Raw genomic sequence first — 16,817 nt, forward strand, 5'->3', positions numbered from 1 at the left:
GAGTTCCTCTGATATTTCATGTATGTTGCTCTGGATTTCCAGCATCTGCAGAATCTCCTGTGTCTATAGCATCTTCTTCATGTCCACTCTATCTAGGCCTTTCAATATTCCATACGTTTCAATGAGATCAGAGCCATTAAACACTTCTCGTATATTAACCCTGTCTTTCCCGGGATAGTTCTTGTGAACCTGCGCTGGACCCTCTCTGATGCCACCACATCCATTCTTGTACAAGCAGCCCAAAACAGCTCACAATACCCCAAGTGCGGTCTGACCAATGCAAAACTTGCTTTCAGCTATTCACCACATCTTGTCACTTGCTGACTCTTTTGAATCGAATGTGGCAATGCAACTGACTCTCTGTGATGCCCTTTTTGTTGTATTTGGCTCATTGTCTGCATTCTTGACTGGATTGAGTGGATTCATTGAACAGGAACAAATATTCTACTGGCAAAGTCCAAATAAGGAAGACCGCTTCTCTAGTTTGTGCAATCACAGAGTAAGTTAATTGAGTTGCACATTCATAGGAAATTACTAATGGATTCATATGTTATACATAGATCAGTTTTGACCAAGGATTTGATAAGGGGGTCGCTAAGATTAGTAAATCCTTTTAAAAACTGTAGCATTCTTGTACGAGATGTACTCTGCATTTTTACTGTGTAAAATTGTAGGTTTGCTCCTCGAGATTTTCAGCAGCATTCCCTAGACCACAGTTTCCTGTTTCTGCCTTGCCTTATGACAGAAGTGTCAAGCGGAAGTCAAATTCTTTGCTCCTGGGAGTATAGAGAGGATGAGAACATTACATTTCTTGTGCACCCAGAATCCAAGAATGCAATTATGAAATACAATAATAATACTTCTTTATTTAAGCACGATAAGATGTCTTGGTAGAATGAATTGAATTTAATTTTATACTCAGTGAAAGATTACCAATTAAAAATTGGCACTGAGAGGGTGAGAGAAAAGTTAGTGCATTGAACAAGAAGATGACTTTGAGATTATTGCATTCTTTTACAAACAAATGAGCATAAAGTAGAACATAATAGAGGGTTCAAAGTGGAGAAAGAGCGAGGCAACATAATCAGACTGTTGCTGCAGAGACCCTACACAGACACAATGATCTGAATGGGCCATAGTCCCGGAGGCCATTTTTTGGAGTGGCCATTTTGAGTCAGCCAGTGTCGGAGTCTGATGTCTGAGGCTTTGTCTGGAGGGGCTTCGGCAAGGAGACGTAGGTGAGTAGCAGGTATAAAGATGGGTATTTTCTATATTGTAGTTACCTAAAAAATTACCAAATTACAACTAACTAAATAGATTAGAGATTAAGGATCTGGTGAAATGTTGCAGCTACATGTTATGGGAGCTGGTGAACACTGCGGTTCCTAATGACCACGTCTTCAACAATGTGTTGGCTGCTTGAGGAACTCAGGCTCAAAGGTGATGACCTGGAATCTCAGCTTCAAACATTGCGATACTTCAGAGAAGCATAGAGTTACTTGGAGACTATGTTTCAGGAGGCAGTCACACCTACTAGATTAACTGTTTCAAATTTGATCTGTTGCTAGGGACAAAAGGGTGTAACTGCGAATGAGGCAGGCAGCGGGATCCAAGGGGTAGTGCTGGAGGACCCTTGGCCCGTCAGCTTGTCCAACCGGGATGAAATTATTTCTCCATGTCAGGATGAGAGTGGGGGCTGAGGGAAGGATGAATCACAAAAAGTTGGTTTGCAAGTGCAGCAGGCTATCAAGAAGGCAAATGAAATGTTAGCCTTCATTGCTAGTGGGATTGAATTTAAGAGCAGGGAGGTTATGCTGCAACTGTACAGGGTACTGGTAAGGCCGCACCTGGAGTACTGTGTGCAGTTTTGGTCTCCTTACATGAGGAAGGATATACTGGCTTTGGAGGCGGTGCAGAGGAGGTTCATCAGGTTGATTCCTGAGATGAGGGGGTTAGACTATGAAGAGAGATTGAGTCGCCTGGGACTGTACTTACTGAGATTCAGAAGAATGAGAGGAGATCTTATAGAAACATACGAAGTTATGAAAGGGACAGATAAGATAGGGGCAGGAAAGTTATTTGCACTGGTAAGTGAGACTGGAACTAGGGGACATAACCTCAAGATTCGGAGGAGTAGATTTAGGACAGAGATGAGGAGGAACTGCTTTTCCCAGAGAGTGGCAAATCTGTGGAATTCTCTGCTCAAAGAAGCAGTGGAGGCTACCTCAGTAAATATATTTAAGACAAGATTGGATAGGTTTTTGCATAGTAGGGGAATTAAAGGTTATGGAGAAAAGGTGGGTAGGTGGAGATGGGTCCATGGTCAGATCAGCCATGATCTTATTGAATGGCGGAGCAGGCTCGACGGGCCAGATGGCCGACTCCTGCTCCTATTTCTTATGTTCTTATGTAAGGATGAGCAACCAGAACATGGTTCAGGGAGCCATTCCAGAGGGAGAAGAGAAATGGTGTTGTAATTAGAGATAGCATAGTTAAGGGAAAAGCCAGAATTCTCTGTCACGGGGATAAGAATGTCCTGGCGGCTGTGTTGTCCACCTGCAGCTTGAAGACAAGCCACCTCGTTTAACCTGGCGAGGAATCTGAAGTGGCTGGGGAAAGATCCAGTTGCCGTGGTCCATATGGTGCCAACAACGTAGGGAGAAAAAGGAAAACGTTCTGCTGGGGTAATCATAGAAACATTTCGAATATTGAAAGGCATGGACAGAGTGGATGTGGCAAAGTTGTTTCCCATGATGGGAGAGTCTAGTACGAGAGGGCATGACTTAAGGGTTGAAGGGCGCCCATTCAGAACAGAGATGCGAAGAAATTTTTTTAGCCAGAGGGTGGTGAATCTATAGAATTTGTTGCCATGGGCGGCAGTGGAAGCCAAGTCATTGGGTGTATTTAAGGCAGAGATTGATAGGTATCTGAGTAGCCAGGACATCAAAAGTTATGGTGAGAAGGCGGGGGAGTGGGACTAAATGGGAGAATGGATCAGCTCATGATAAAATGGCAGAGCAGACTCGATGGGCAGAATGGCCGACTTCTGCTCCTTTGTCTTATTATAATTTAAGCAGCTAGGGACTAGATTAAATTGTGAAACTGTGATAGTATTCTGTTTCCTGTCTGTGAAATTCTAAACTCAAACGATGAATTTAAGCCCTATCTGATATAGATAGCTAGGGGTACCCTCACTAGAAAGAGGTTATACTGTAGCCATCTACTCTTCAAAGGCTAGATCACTTTTCTGTTTATCCCACATGGCAAGTTTAGCTGCCAGTGCCCACTTTTAAGCAGCGGTCCTCCCTCTATCCCAAGGAGATACTTCCGGCCAGCAAAATAGCTTAAACACAGTTCGTTTATTTTTAGTGATACATGTCTAACCATAGGTAAAATTCTTAAAACACATTAAAAACGCAGAAAGGATTTCTATATTATAGAAGGTTTCCCAACTATAAACAAATTCTAAAACGCAAAGGATTTCCAAAACACAGATACAATTCCTATAAGCTAAAAAGACGTACCAAAGTGTTGTAGACGAATGAGTTGTTCGTTGCAGAAATCTCTCTACTCTCTCTACACGCACAGCTGTGTGGATAGGCACAGTTCAATCGCCATCTACAAGTATGCCAATGACACATTATTTTCAGCAGAATTTCACATGGCGATGAGGAGGCATACGGGAGTGTGTTAGTTCACCTGGTTGAGTGGCGTCGCAACAACAACCTTGCACTCAACATCAGTAAGACCAAGGAATTGATTGTGGATTTTAGGAAAGCTGAGGGAACACATATCAGTCCTCATCAAGAGAAGAGAAGTGGAAATGTTGTGCAGTTTCAAGATCCTAGGTGTCAATATCTCTGGGCCCAACATATTAATGCAATTACAAAGAAAGCCTGACAGCAGCTTTATTTCATTTGGAGCTTTAGCTTGACATGAAAGACTCTCAAAAAATGTCTGCAGATGTGCCACGGAGAGCACTCTAACTGGTTGCATCACCATCTGTTATGGAGGAGCCACTGCACAGGATCAAAAAAATCTGCAGAGGGTTGCAAACTCAGCCAGCCCCATCAAAGGACATGTTCAAAGAAGAAGCAGCATTCTAAAGGGAGGAGGAGGTAACCATGGCTAACAAGGGAAGTCAGTGACAGCATAAAATCAAAAGAGAGGCTATACAGCATAGAAAAAATTAGTGGGAAGATGGAGAATTAAGAAGCTTTAAAAAAAAACAACAGGAGCAACTAAAAAGCAATATGGGGAGAGAAGATGAAATATGAAGTTAGCCAAAACAGCTCTACCAGGTAAATGGGTGACTTTGTGAACGTGGCATGTTTAACACCAACTTGCAAGTTAGAGGCCTTGGTCACTTGGTAATGGCTAGGTGCCATAGATACATGCCTCTAAACCATTTTCACAGTCAGATGAGAGCATCACACTCCCTGCGGTTCTGTGAAGTTTTTGAGATACAAAAGACAGGGACACTGGAGAGAAGGAAAAAAATTATTGCATTGGATATGATATCTTTAAAGTGCTTATCCCCATCTAAAGCAATAGTAATCTTTTACATATTTTAATAAGGGTGTAACTGATAAATCAATTGTTTTTCAAGGTCTGTCAATTGGCACCCTCTAGTAGGAACTTCAGAGTCTGAAAGGACACTGGTTCAATTCATTCGGAAGATACTGTCATCAGGAAGTCATTGCTTGAAGCACTAACTTCATTGTTTTTGGAATGGTGGAAGGGACACCTGAGAGGGCCATGTTAATTGAGATGACTTGGCTCATTCTGTGTCACCCAATCTGCTGCACTCATTGCAGCTTTGCTAAAGAGAATATTCACTCCGCCCAGGGTGGAGACTAAGAGCTATTCACCAGAATTATACTTTATACTTTATTGTGCCAAACAATTGATACTAGAATGTACAATCATCACAGCAATATTTGATTCTGCGCTTCCCGCTCCCTGGATTACAAATTGATAGTAAATATTAAAAATTTAAGTTATAAATCATAAATAGAAAATAGAAAAATGGAAAGTAACGTTGTGCAAAATACCGAGAGGCAGGTCCGGATATTTGGAGGGTATGGCCCAGATCCGGGTCAGGAGCTGTTCAGCAGTCTTATCACAGATGGAAAGAAGCTGTTCCTAAATCTGGCCGTATGAGTCTTCAAGCTCCCGAGCCTTCTCCCAGAGGGAAGAGGGACGAAAAGTGTGTTGGCTGGGTGGGTTGTGTTCTTGATTATCCTGGCAGCACTGCTCTGACAACGTGCGGTGTAAAGTGAGTCCACGGACGGAAGATTGGTTTGTGTGATGTGCTGCGCTGTGTTCACGATCTTTGGTTCTTTTTATTCATCGTTCCTTTCTTTGTTTCAAATAATTTGCAGAGCAACCAAATGACACCGCTTCCAAAAGCCTCAGAATTCTGAGTGCTGGCAAAGCATTTGATAAAACCAATAGACTTGATATTTGTGCCGAACCTTCAACATTAAAATACTATTGAGGATCTTATGAACACTTTCTAAAAGAGACTGCAGAATTGCACAGCACGATTTAAAAGTTTTGTTAGGCTCCCCTGAGTAACACCATGCTGTTTCGGAAACAGTGGATACTTCTGAAAGGCTGCATTTGAACTTCTCGCAGCTAATGGCACTAAGCCAAGCAGCTTCATCAGCTTGCTTTTAAAAGGAGCGCACGCACACACACACACACCAGCACTTTCCCAGCCACTTTCAGTAATGTCAATTACTGATCACTTACAGATGACAGCACCAGTGTCTTCCAATCATAGGGGGCATCCACCCATGTTCAATGAGACAGAGGCTATTCAATCACAAATTAACCATAGAGAGGCAGTATTGGTGTATAAGGGTACAACAGAAACCATCCAGGCCATCCCCAGGTGAGGTTGGTAAAAGGTTGCCAGGGAAGTCTCTGTTAGGATAACATTGACTGCTGTTGACCAATGTCACAAAAAATCATGATTGCACAAGATTTGGCAATGAGTTAAAACTTGATGAGTTCAGCTAATTTAAAGAGTTAACAATAAGAAGACTTAATGAGTTATGGAATGGAATTGAGGATGGGTTATTAGTGTTACATGTACTGAGATACAGTGAAAAGCTTGTCTTACATACTGTACTGTTCATATAGATCAGATCATTATGCAGTGCATTGCGGTAGAACATGGCAAAACAATAACAAAATGCAGAATAAAGCATACCAGCTACAGAGAAAATGCAGTGTAGATAAACAATGAGGTTCAGGGTAGATTGTGAGATCCAGAGTCCATTTTATCAGAAAAATCTCACTGTGGGTTGTTTCCGGGCATTGTACTACTGCTGATGTCCATTGAGTAACTTTGACAACAAAAAATTTGGTTGCAAGCACAAAATTGAGGACATGATGTTAGCAAGTGATGCTAAGACACACTGAATTTGTGCCACTCTTTGTCAATGTGATTTTCAAGTTTAAGTTTAATTTTCATTCAACCATACATGAATACCCATGAATACAGCCAAACAAAATAGCGTTACCAGGGCCAAAGTGCAAAACACAGTACCAACAGTCAGACATTGCACAAGGCACATATAGCACATATAAGACAACAGTAAAATATAGTCACATAAAAAAATATAGTCCAACTCCCTGTGTGCATGAATGTTGCAGCAGTCTGCAGATGAACACCATACAGTTTGTCTCCACCGGGCGAACACTGGAGGTCAGCACTGGTATCAGTATTGACACCACGCCACACCGTCTCCGGCACCAACTCTCTCCTGGATGTCTGCAAACAGGTGACACTGTGGCTTGAGGCTTGCTACGGTCCTTGCTACGACTGAGGCTATCCAGTAACCACGCTGTCGGTCCCACCAATAAAAAGTGAAACGGACTTGCAGCATTCCACATTACCGATGTCCATCAGGGTCTTGCGATCACAAGACAATCCCACATTGTTAGACTGCAAAACTGCTTTTGCTCTCTGTAGCAGGCAGCAAAAGTCTGCACCAAGTCTAGTCCTTCAGTTTCTCTGCCAATGAGTAACTCACTGATGAGGTAGACCTGCACTACTTGCAATCAAGAAAAATATATTTAACAAAGGCAATAACACTTTGACCGGCCCCATAGAAGCCACTGCGTCTGAACATGTCACCATTTTATCATGTTTCAACCATGCAACAATTGTTTTAGAGTTGTCTAAAGGAATTTCTGGGACCATGTCTTTGTAATAAAACAATAGTTGGTATGAGCCATTTGTAGCATTAGATATAATGAGACAGACCTTCATATATATATGGTCCAAGACACGTGCAATCAAAGTGTAAAGCAAATAACAAGCATGAAAATTGGAAGCAAGACTTTTTCACAAGCAGTTACCGTTCTCCAGATTTTTTTCTGCCTTTTATTGACTTCTTTATCAACCTTTACTCCCAAATGCATGGGCAGATGAATTTCAATAACTCATAATTGAATTTCTTTCCTTTTTATCACTGCACTCCGACCTGGGAGAGTCATCAGAAACTATCAGCACATGATGAAGTGAAAATAGAAACCCTCTGAGTGACCTGTAAGGAGGGCTAGGAATGTTTGCAGTTCTGGGTGAAGCCATAATCTAAAGATAGGGAGGGGCAGATTTATTTCTGTTGCAGACTGACAAATATGCCATTCTGACTCATTCACGCTAACTGTGCAACTACAAAGAACAGGTCTAAGTTCAAGTTAAGCAGCACTGTTATTTCATTATGCTTTATAACACTTGCTATTCCAGGGATAACTGGTGACTGCAATCTTTGCCAATCTTATGCAATGATTGGAAACTGCGTCAAGCACAGAATGGGTGCAAATCTCAATGCTGAATTGGAGTGGTCTAATTAAAAGCAGCAAGCGGCCCTCAGATTAGCGGGAACCCTCACAGTGAAAAACAATCCCCAAGATGAAGGTAGTAGAGTCTACTTGATGCAAAAAGTACCCATTCTAAATTGGATGAAAAATTTATTCAGTGAATAATCATCATCCTAAAATGCATCTGGATGTACCTGCTACATCCGAGGGTCAGGGGCAGTAACTTTAAATTCCTTGGTGTTATCATTTCGGAGGATCTATCCTGGGACCAGCGTGTAAGTGCCATTACAAAGAAGACACAAAGTAGAGGCATGGTAGTGCTTCTTTGTTCTTAGAGGTTTGCACAGATTTGCCATGTCATCTAACACTTTGACAAACTTCTACGAAAGCACAGTGTAGAGTATCCTCACTGGTTGCTGCACGGCCTGGTATGGAAACACCAACACACAAGAACGGAAAACTCTACAAAACGTGGTGGATACTGCCCAGTCCATCCCTGGAGCAGTTCCAGAAGAAAGCAGTGTCCGTCGTCGAGGACCTCTACCATCCAGACCACGCTCTCTTCTCACTAGTACGATTGGGAAGGAGGTGCAGGAGCTTTACTGTGACCATGTGGGTTTCCTCTGGGACAGTGGTCCCCAACCACCGGGCCGCAAAGTATGTGGTACCAGGCCGCGAGGAAATGAAATGATTTGGCAATATGAATCAGCTGCAGCTTTCCTCATTCCCTGTTATGCACTGTTGAACTTGAACGCATGCGAGGTCATCAGTGACCCAAGACGCAAATGATCCAAGACGTGCAAAGGAATGGGTCCGTGACCCATTTGTGAATGTCCCTGGTGAATCATCCATGTCAGCATTGGAAAAGGATCAACTCCTCGAGCTTGCAAATGACGGTGGGCTGAAAAGTATGTTTGACATAACATCTCTGCCGGCATTCTGGATCAAAGTCAAGGCTGAATATCCTGAGATAGCCACGAAAGCAATGAAAACGTTGCTTCCATTTCCAACATCATATCTCTGCGAAGCGGAGTTTTCTGCAATGAATGCAATGAAAACTAAATTGCGGAATAGACTGGACATCAGGAACCCCCTTCGAGTGTTGCTGTCTCCCATCACCCCTCGATGGGACCGTCTTGTTGCAGGGAAACAAGCCCAGGGCTGGCACTGATTCAGTAATATTGGTGTATTGCAATGATTTTATATGTTCATACGAGGAAAATATGCGCTGTGTGTTTAATATCCAAACGTTACTTAAAATGTTATGATGCTATTGACTTATAATTGACTTAACAATATTCATGTGAGGAAAATATGCGCTGTGTGTTTAATATTAAATTCGTTAAATAAACCCTTTTAGAAATGAAATTGAGTGTATTAGCCACTTATAAGTGACTTATAGTTGACTTATCGTCTATATTCTTGTGGTGATTAACACAACCCCCCTGCCCCGCCGGTCGGCTGGTCCGCAAGAGTATTGTCAATATTAGACTGGTCCGCGGTGCAAAAAAGGTTGGAGACCCCTGCTCTGGGAGATCTATTCCAACAGAAACTGAACATGAAGAGCAGAGCCATGGACGAAAATGCTATTGGACAGAGCAGCTAATTGTGCTAACCTACAGCACTCTATTCATAGTATTTATTATCACCATGATTAATGTGAGCATGCAAGCAAGGAATTTCACTGCACTTTTCTGTATTTGATATATGACAATAAGATAAACTGTTACATTTTATTAAAATAATGAGTTATACAGTACACAGCAACCATTAATATGTTCCATTCTTACTGCGTCCTCAGTCTGTGATATCATTGACGCAAACTTGGCGTTTCACTACGTTTCAATGTTTCCATGTACATCTGACAAATAAAGCTAATCTCTAATCTCTCTTTAATGGAATTACATAGCTTTGGCAGCATTTGGTGAGTGCTTAATCCAACTGTTTCCGTTCAAACCAACAAATTTTGTTTCCTAAAACACCAACAGTTCTTTAATCTGTTGAGTATCAAAGAAAGCAAAACCATCTTGTCAGCACAGTGAAAATTATACTGTGCAAACTGCCCTACTTACAAAAGCCAAGACTTGATAGTGAGCAACAGGCCTGTATCAAATCTTCCCTTCCTGGGCAAGGTTCTTGAGAAAATCATTTTCAACCAACTTACTAACATTCTGAATGAGAGTAATATTCTGGAAAAGTTTCAGTCAGGATTTTGAGCAAATTACAGCACAGAGATGGTCCTAAACAAAATTGTCAGCGACCTTAGGTTTGGCACTGATTCCAACAGAATCTCAGTTCCAATTCTTCTAGATCTAAGTGCTGCCCTTGACACAATTAGTCTCAACATGCTGCTAGGTTGCCTTGACTGCTGGGCTGGCCTCTCTGGTAGTGCCCTTAATGAGTTTCATTCATATACCTTAGAGCAAAAAAATTTTGTGTCTGTCTTGGAGGCCAATTTTTAAGAGATAGCAGGTACATTTTGGTGTCGCTCAGTGACACTATCTTGGTCCCCTACACTCCTTATACATGCTTCCATTAGGAGACATCATTAAAGATCGTAAAGTTGATTTCCACAGTTATGCAGATGACACATAATGTATATCTCAGTTGACCCTGGCGATGATAACACACTATTTCCTTTGAATTCTGGTGTGGCTGCAATAAAAATATAGATGAGCAATAAATATCTAAAACTAAATGAAGATAAAGCTGAAATACTTCTGGTTTTTCCCAAAGCCAAATGAAATAAGCTTCTTGATAAACTTGGGAACTTGCCTCCCCTTGTAAAATCAGAAGTAACTAGCCTTGGTGTTATCCTTGATTCAGTTTTGAACTTTAAATCCCACATAAAGAAAATGTCCAGAGCAGCATTTCTATACTTAAGAAATATTTCAATGGTACGTTCATTTCTGACATGTAATGATACCAAACAAAAAATTCACACCTCTATATCGAATAGACTAGATTACTGAAATGCAGTTTTTACTGGTCTTCCAAAGCAATCTATTGACAAACTTCAATTCATTCGGAACACCACTGCTAGACTTTTAACCAAGACCAGGATGATAGAACATATCTTTCCCATACTAGCTATTCCTCATTGGCTTCCTGTATCTTTTAGAATTGAGTTTAAAGTTCTCTTACCTGTTTTTAAAGCTCTTAATGTTCTGGGACTCGAGTACATCACGGAAATATTTTTGTTTTATAATCCTGGATGAGCTCTCAGGTCTTCTTCTGGCGGCCTCTTAAATTTAAACCATCTTCCTCAAAAGATAATTGGCAGGTCATCTTTTTTTGAGGGAGGGGCATTGAAAATCTGGCTGAGTGGTCCCACAACAACAACCTCTCTCTGAATGTCAGCAAGACCAGGGAGCTGATTATTGACTTCAGAAGGAGGAAACTGGAGGGCTATGAGCCCGTCACCATCAGGGGACCGGAGGCGGAGAGGATCAGCAACTTTATATTTCCCAGTGTTATCATTTCAGAACGCTTGTCCTGGGTCCAGCACATAAGTACAATTACAAAGCGAGAACGGCAATGCTTCCACATTCTCAGAGGCTGCAAAGATTTGGCATGACATCTAAAGCTTTGACAAACATCTATAGATGTGTGGTGGAGAATATATTGACCGGTTGCATCGCAGTCTGGTATTGAAACACCAATGCCCTTGAATGGAAAATCTTATAAAAAGTAGTGGATACGGCCCAGCCCATCACGAGTAAAGTCCTCCCCACCATTGAGCACATCTACATGGAGCACTGTCGCAGGAAAGCAGCATCCATCATCAATGACCACCCACCCCAACCCAAGCCATGCTATCTTCTCACTGCTGCCATCAGTAAGAAGGTACAGGAGCTTCATGACTTTCACCACCAGATTCAAGAACAGTCATTACCCCTCAACCACCAGGCTCTTGCTCCATCACTGAACTGTTCCCACCACCTATAAGCAACACACACAAAATGCTATTGGAACGCAGCAGGCCGGGCAGCACCTATAGGAAGAGGTACAGTCGATGTTAAGGGCCGGGACCCTTCGTCAGGGCTAGTCCTTCGTTAGCCCTGACGAAGGATCTCAGCCCGAAACGTCGACTGTACCTCTTCCTATAGATGCTGCCTGGCCTGTTGCATTCCACTAGCATTTTGTGTGTGTTGCTTGAATTTCCAGCATATACAGATTTCCTCGTGTTTGCGTTTTTAAATCCACGACCTATAAACTCATTTTCAAGGGCTCTTCATCCACATTCTCGATTATTACTATTTCTTTTTTTTCATTTGTATTTGCATCACTTGTTGTCTTTTGTACTTCGTTTTTGTTGTCCGCCCTACCCTGTTGTGTGCGGTCTTTCATTAATTCTCTTATGGTTCTTGGATTTACTAAGTATGCCCGTAAGAAAACAGATCTCAACATTGCATATGGTGACAGATTTGTACTTTGATAATAAATTTACTTTGAACTTTGAATTACGCTCCTAAGCTGTGGGATTCAATACCTAAAACTATAAGAGATGCAGACTGAGTTGACATTTTTAAACACCAGCTCAAAATCTATTTATTTAACCTTGCATTTAACATCTTTTTGTCTTTTATTTTCATGTTAATTTTAATTTTAATTTTTATTTTATTTTCGTGTTTGCACTTTATCCCATTGTAAAGAACTTTGAACTACAATATATGTTTGAAAAATGCTCTATTAATTAGTACTCTCCAACTTCCAATTACTATGCAAAGCTACAATAACTTGCACATGTCTCAAGTCTTTTATTTGTAGTCACATTTAACAAAAAAAAACTGTTCAGGAGATGGCAGCCTTAGTTATTAGGGAGAGAGAAATAGCTTCCCTGCACTGTGGTGGCCAAGAAGAACCATTTGATAAGGTGTTCAAACGACCACACTCCTCAGTATATGGGGAGACAGAAGGAACACAGGAGAATGAATTAAAAAAAAAGTCTGAGATTTTATGACTAGAAATTCCCAGCAGAGAATTGATGAAAAAGAAACGTCTAGTTTTCAAAGGACAATAGGTAATAGGGATCTTATTTATTTATTGAGATACTATGCAATCTAGGCCTTTCCAGCCCTTCCAGCCACGCTGCCCAACATTCCCCCGATTTAATCTGAGCTGAATCAAGGGACCATCTACAATGAGGAATTAACCTACCAATCCATTGACTAACTGTAGGAAAGTAGAACATAGAACTGTGCTATAATGTCCTATGTTCTATTATTAATCAAATGGGCTGTAAAATTCCATTTGCTGCCTAGCCACTTGTTTCAAACCTATTGCACTGGCAGCTCTTTATTCCGTGGACGGGTCTGTGAGTGCACTTCTCCATGATCAGCAGAGTTCTGGGCTGGGAGTGGCAGATGATCTTTGTGTGCTCACTCAAGGATGAATATCATCCCACTCATTAACAACTGCTCCAATGGCAAGCTTCCCCTGCAAAGTAGAAGCTGATAAGTAAACCACATATGAAACTGATCTTAATTTCATCATTTTCTGAGCGTTTGTATCAGCAGTATTTTGATATTTGTTTCAGCTTGTGTTTAACTATTGTTATTGGACTATCGGCACCCAATTGCCCACCATTGAGAACATCTATCATAAATGCTGCCTGGGCAGGGTGAAAAGCATTTTCAAGGATGCATCTCACCCTAACCATGGACTTTTTAACTCTCCTCCCAACCAGTAGGCGCCACAGGAGCCTCCGTTCCCGCACCAGCAGGCACAGGAAGAGCTTCTTCCCTGAGGCTGTGACCCTGCTGAACCTCACATCACAGCACTAAGCAGTATTGCACCCATATTGTACTGTCTCAGTACCTTTATATTTGTGTTCTGTAGCACTTACTTTTTATTCTCAGTTATTTTGTAAATAACGCTATTCTTTGCATTTCTGGTTAGATGCTAACTGTATTTCATTGGCTTTGTATCTGTACTCCACACAATGACAATAAAGTTGAATCTACTCTAATCTAATCTAATCTAATCACTGATTAGTTTAGGCACCAAATGGACAATGCGTTGGTGTTTGAATTACTGCTTTTTAGAGCAGGTAGGAGAGGAGTGGGCATCCCACATGCTCCTCAATTGTATGACCATAATCAATGTGATCTGTAGTCAATGCCAAGTTGTTTCTGGTTCAAAGCATACTCAGTTCTCTTTTTAATTTAGTTTTATTTTATTTAGAGATACACCAGTGTGGAACAGGTCCTGGCCCACCAAGCCCTGCTGCCCGACAACCCAGTTATTTAACTTGAGCCTAATCGCAGGACGATTTATAATGATCAATTAACCTACTTAACTGTGGGAGGAAACCGACGCACCCAGAGGGAACCCACATGCACACAGGAAGAATATACAAACTTTCTTACAGAGGTCGCCGGAAATGGATGCTGAACTCCGATGGCCCAAGCTGTATTAGCGTCATGCTAACCGCCCCACTACTGTGGCGACCAAAACTACCCTCTTTCCAAAACCACATTGCAAATGTTTGGGAAATTAATAATATCATATGCCTATCAAGGGAACACCCCTGCTGAAGGGTTTCGGCCCTAAACGTCGACTGTACTTTTTCCCATGGACGCTGCCTGGCCTGCTGAGTTCCTCCAGCATTTTCTGTGTGTTGCTCAGATTTCCAGCATCTGCAGATTATCTCTTGTAAGAGAAAAGTCAGTCATGTTATTGCAGAAATCAGTTTGCCATTTTAAAACATTCATTGGCTTTTCCTGCCCAGGCTTCAAGTGCTTCTTTTTCCTGCCACGTTTCCTTTTCCAACTCTTCAGCCAAAGCCAGCCATTGTGGTAATTAACTATTCTCTTTGCGTCTTGGAAGTAGCATATCAAGTCACTGAAGTTACACTAATTTTAGAGATGACATGCAACGTCAAAATAATGTCCGTGTAGTTATTTTCCACACTGGCTTCCCATGTTCTTGGAAGATATACTCATTTTCACACAGCCTCCACCTCCATTGGCAGCAAGTCAAGGTAAACTCCCAAGCTCTCTATAAACTGCAAAGAAAGATGTTGCTTTATTATTCAGTTTGAACATTACAAAATCAAAACATGTGTGACCATAGGAAACTGCCTTTGGCTGCTATAGTAAGTCATGGGTCGCATGATTTTAGTCATTCTGAGTGGAAAAAAATAGAATAATAAAAATTTTGAGGAATTTGACATGGTAAATAACACGACACACCAAATTCGCACTCAATTCATTGCTGGGAAGCATTGTCTTAAGAAAAGGACTTGGAGGGAAATACTTTAACCTCTGAGCCGTTCTCATTTCTCAACAGATGATTCTGTTCTGGAGGCTAATGACTCACCTAACCTCTGAAAGTCAAAGCCAGCTCTCGATTGGCTGAAAACCATAAAATTCCCTTATAAGGAAAGGGTTTTTTTCCTGCTTAGTTACATTGCACATGTCATTTATCCTTTGAAGCTAAGTATTGTAAATGCTGAAAATCGAAAACATAAACAGCAAATGCCAGAAACACTCAGCAGGGCAGGCAGCATCTATGCGAGAACTGAAGTCAATGGTTCGTTCTAACGACCCTCCACCAGAATTTTACAGAGGACTATATCTGTGCTTTTGCCCACAATAAGCTATTGATGCTGGTGAACATTGTACAGATCTGTACCATCCATAGGAGCATTTCCATTTGAGCAGAGGATAGAGGAAGGAGTGTTTTTGATTTGTAATCAGTTACGATATCCCCGATAAATTTCTCTTGTTTTAACCTCAGTGATTACATCCATCCAGCAGAAATCAGGAATAGAACCTGTAACTCTTTGGTCAGTCCTGTTTGCATTCTATCCTTTATCCCAGCACTTTTGAAATCTATCTTCTAATTCTCACATTAAAGGCAGAAGTCTTTACTTATAAATCAGACTGGTCATCTTATCAAGAACCAGATTCCAACATGTCAAAGATATTAAAAGGAAAGGGAGTCATATTTGCATACTTTAAATATAGATGAATTTCAATTGTTGAGGGAAGGTTGGAATGATACCATCAATATGCAAACTTCCTTTCATAACAATGTTGGACTTTAGAACTTATTTACAGTATTTTCCTACAGGAAATATCTGGAACCAGTGTACCTTAAAGGTACAGTCCAGATAACTTACTGAACGAATGCTGTGACAATCCCTCTCATCAGAAAATTCCCAAGGCTATGAAAAAAGTCTGTGAAAATATACAACTACTTCACTTCAGAACATTAGAATGTCACTTCACATTGTTCCTGTGACCTAGAGCTAGAAATTTATAAACACTAATTGATCTGAGATGTTCCTCATCGACAGAAATGAATCTTCAGTGATTTGTAATCACAGCCAGTATATTGCATGACCTTAAGGGGAAAGACCAGTTTGACAAAATAGCATATGGTGGATTAGCTTTCGCAATCCAACTGCAAACCCTTCATCTTACAAAGGGAATGCTACACAGAAAATCTGCTCATGATTTTATAAACATTCAGAGGTGCATTGATTACATCAAAACCCATTAAAGCATAATGAAAATGTCTCTACCAATAACTCTGTGTACATCACACAGTAGTAGAATCAGTTCAAAAGTGTTTTGCAATATTCAGTAGTTCTAAGTGTCATTTCCAACACAATTGATTTTGGTTAATTGGGACACATCAGGACCAGAACATCTGGCCCAATTAAGTTACTGGCTTAACATCTCATCCACATTTATGGTCTACTGGCCTGAATTGCTGAAGTGTCATGGAAGTAGATAAAAAATGTTTAAAAAAGACAAACTATTGTTTAACTAAGTAACAAATTATCTATTTAGAAGAAATACAAAACAAATTAGAACACTTTAAATACTATTATAGTACGTACTATAAAACTGTGCATTAGCTTCTAATAGTTACTTTTGGAGGAATCCATTCAGTGTCTGCTGCCATGTTCTTTTGATTGACTGGAACTGAACAAAATCAATGCAGACTCCTAGTGCAGATAATGG

The sequence above is a fragment of the Mobula birostris genome, chromosome 24 (assembly GCF_030028105.1).
Source record: "Mobula birostris isolate sMobBir1 chromosome 24, sMobBir1.hap1, whole genome shotgun sequence".
Classification (NCBI taxonomy): domain Eukaryota; kingdom Metazoa; phylum Chordata; class Chondrichthyes; order Myliobatiformes; family Myliobatidae; genus Mobula; species Mobula birostris.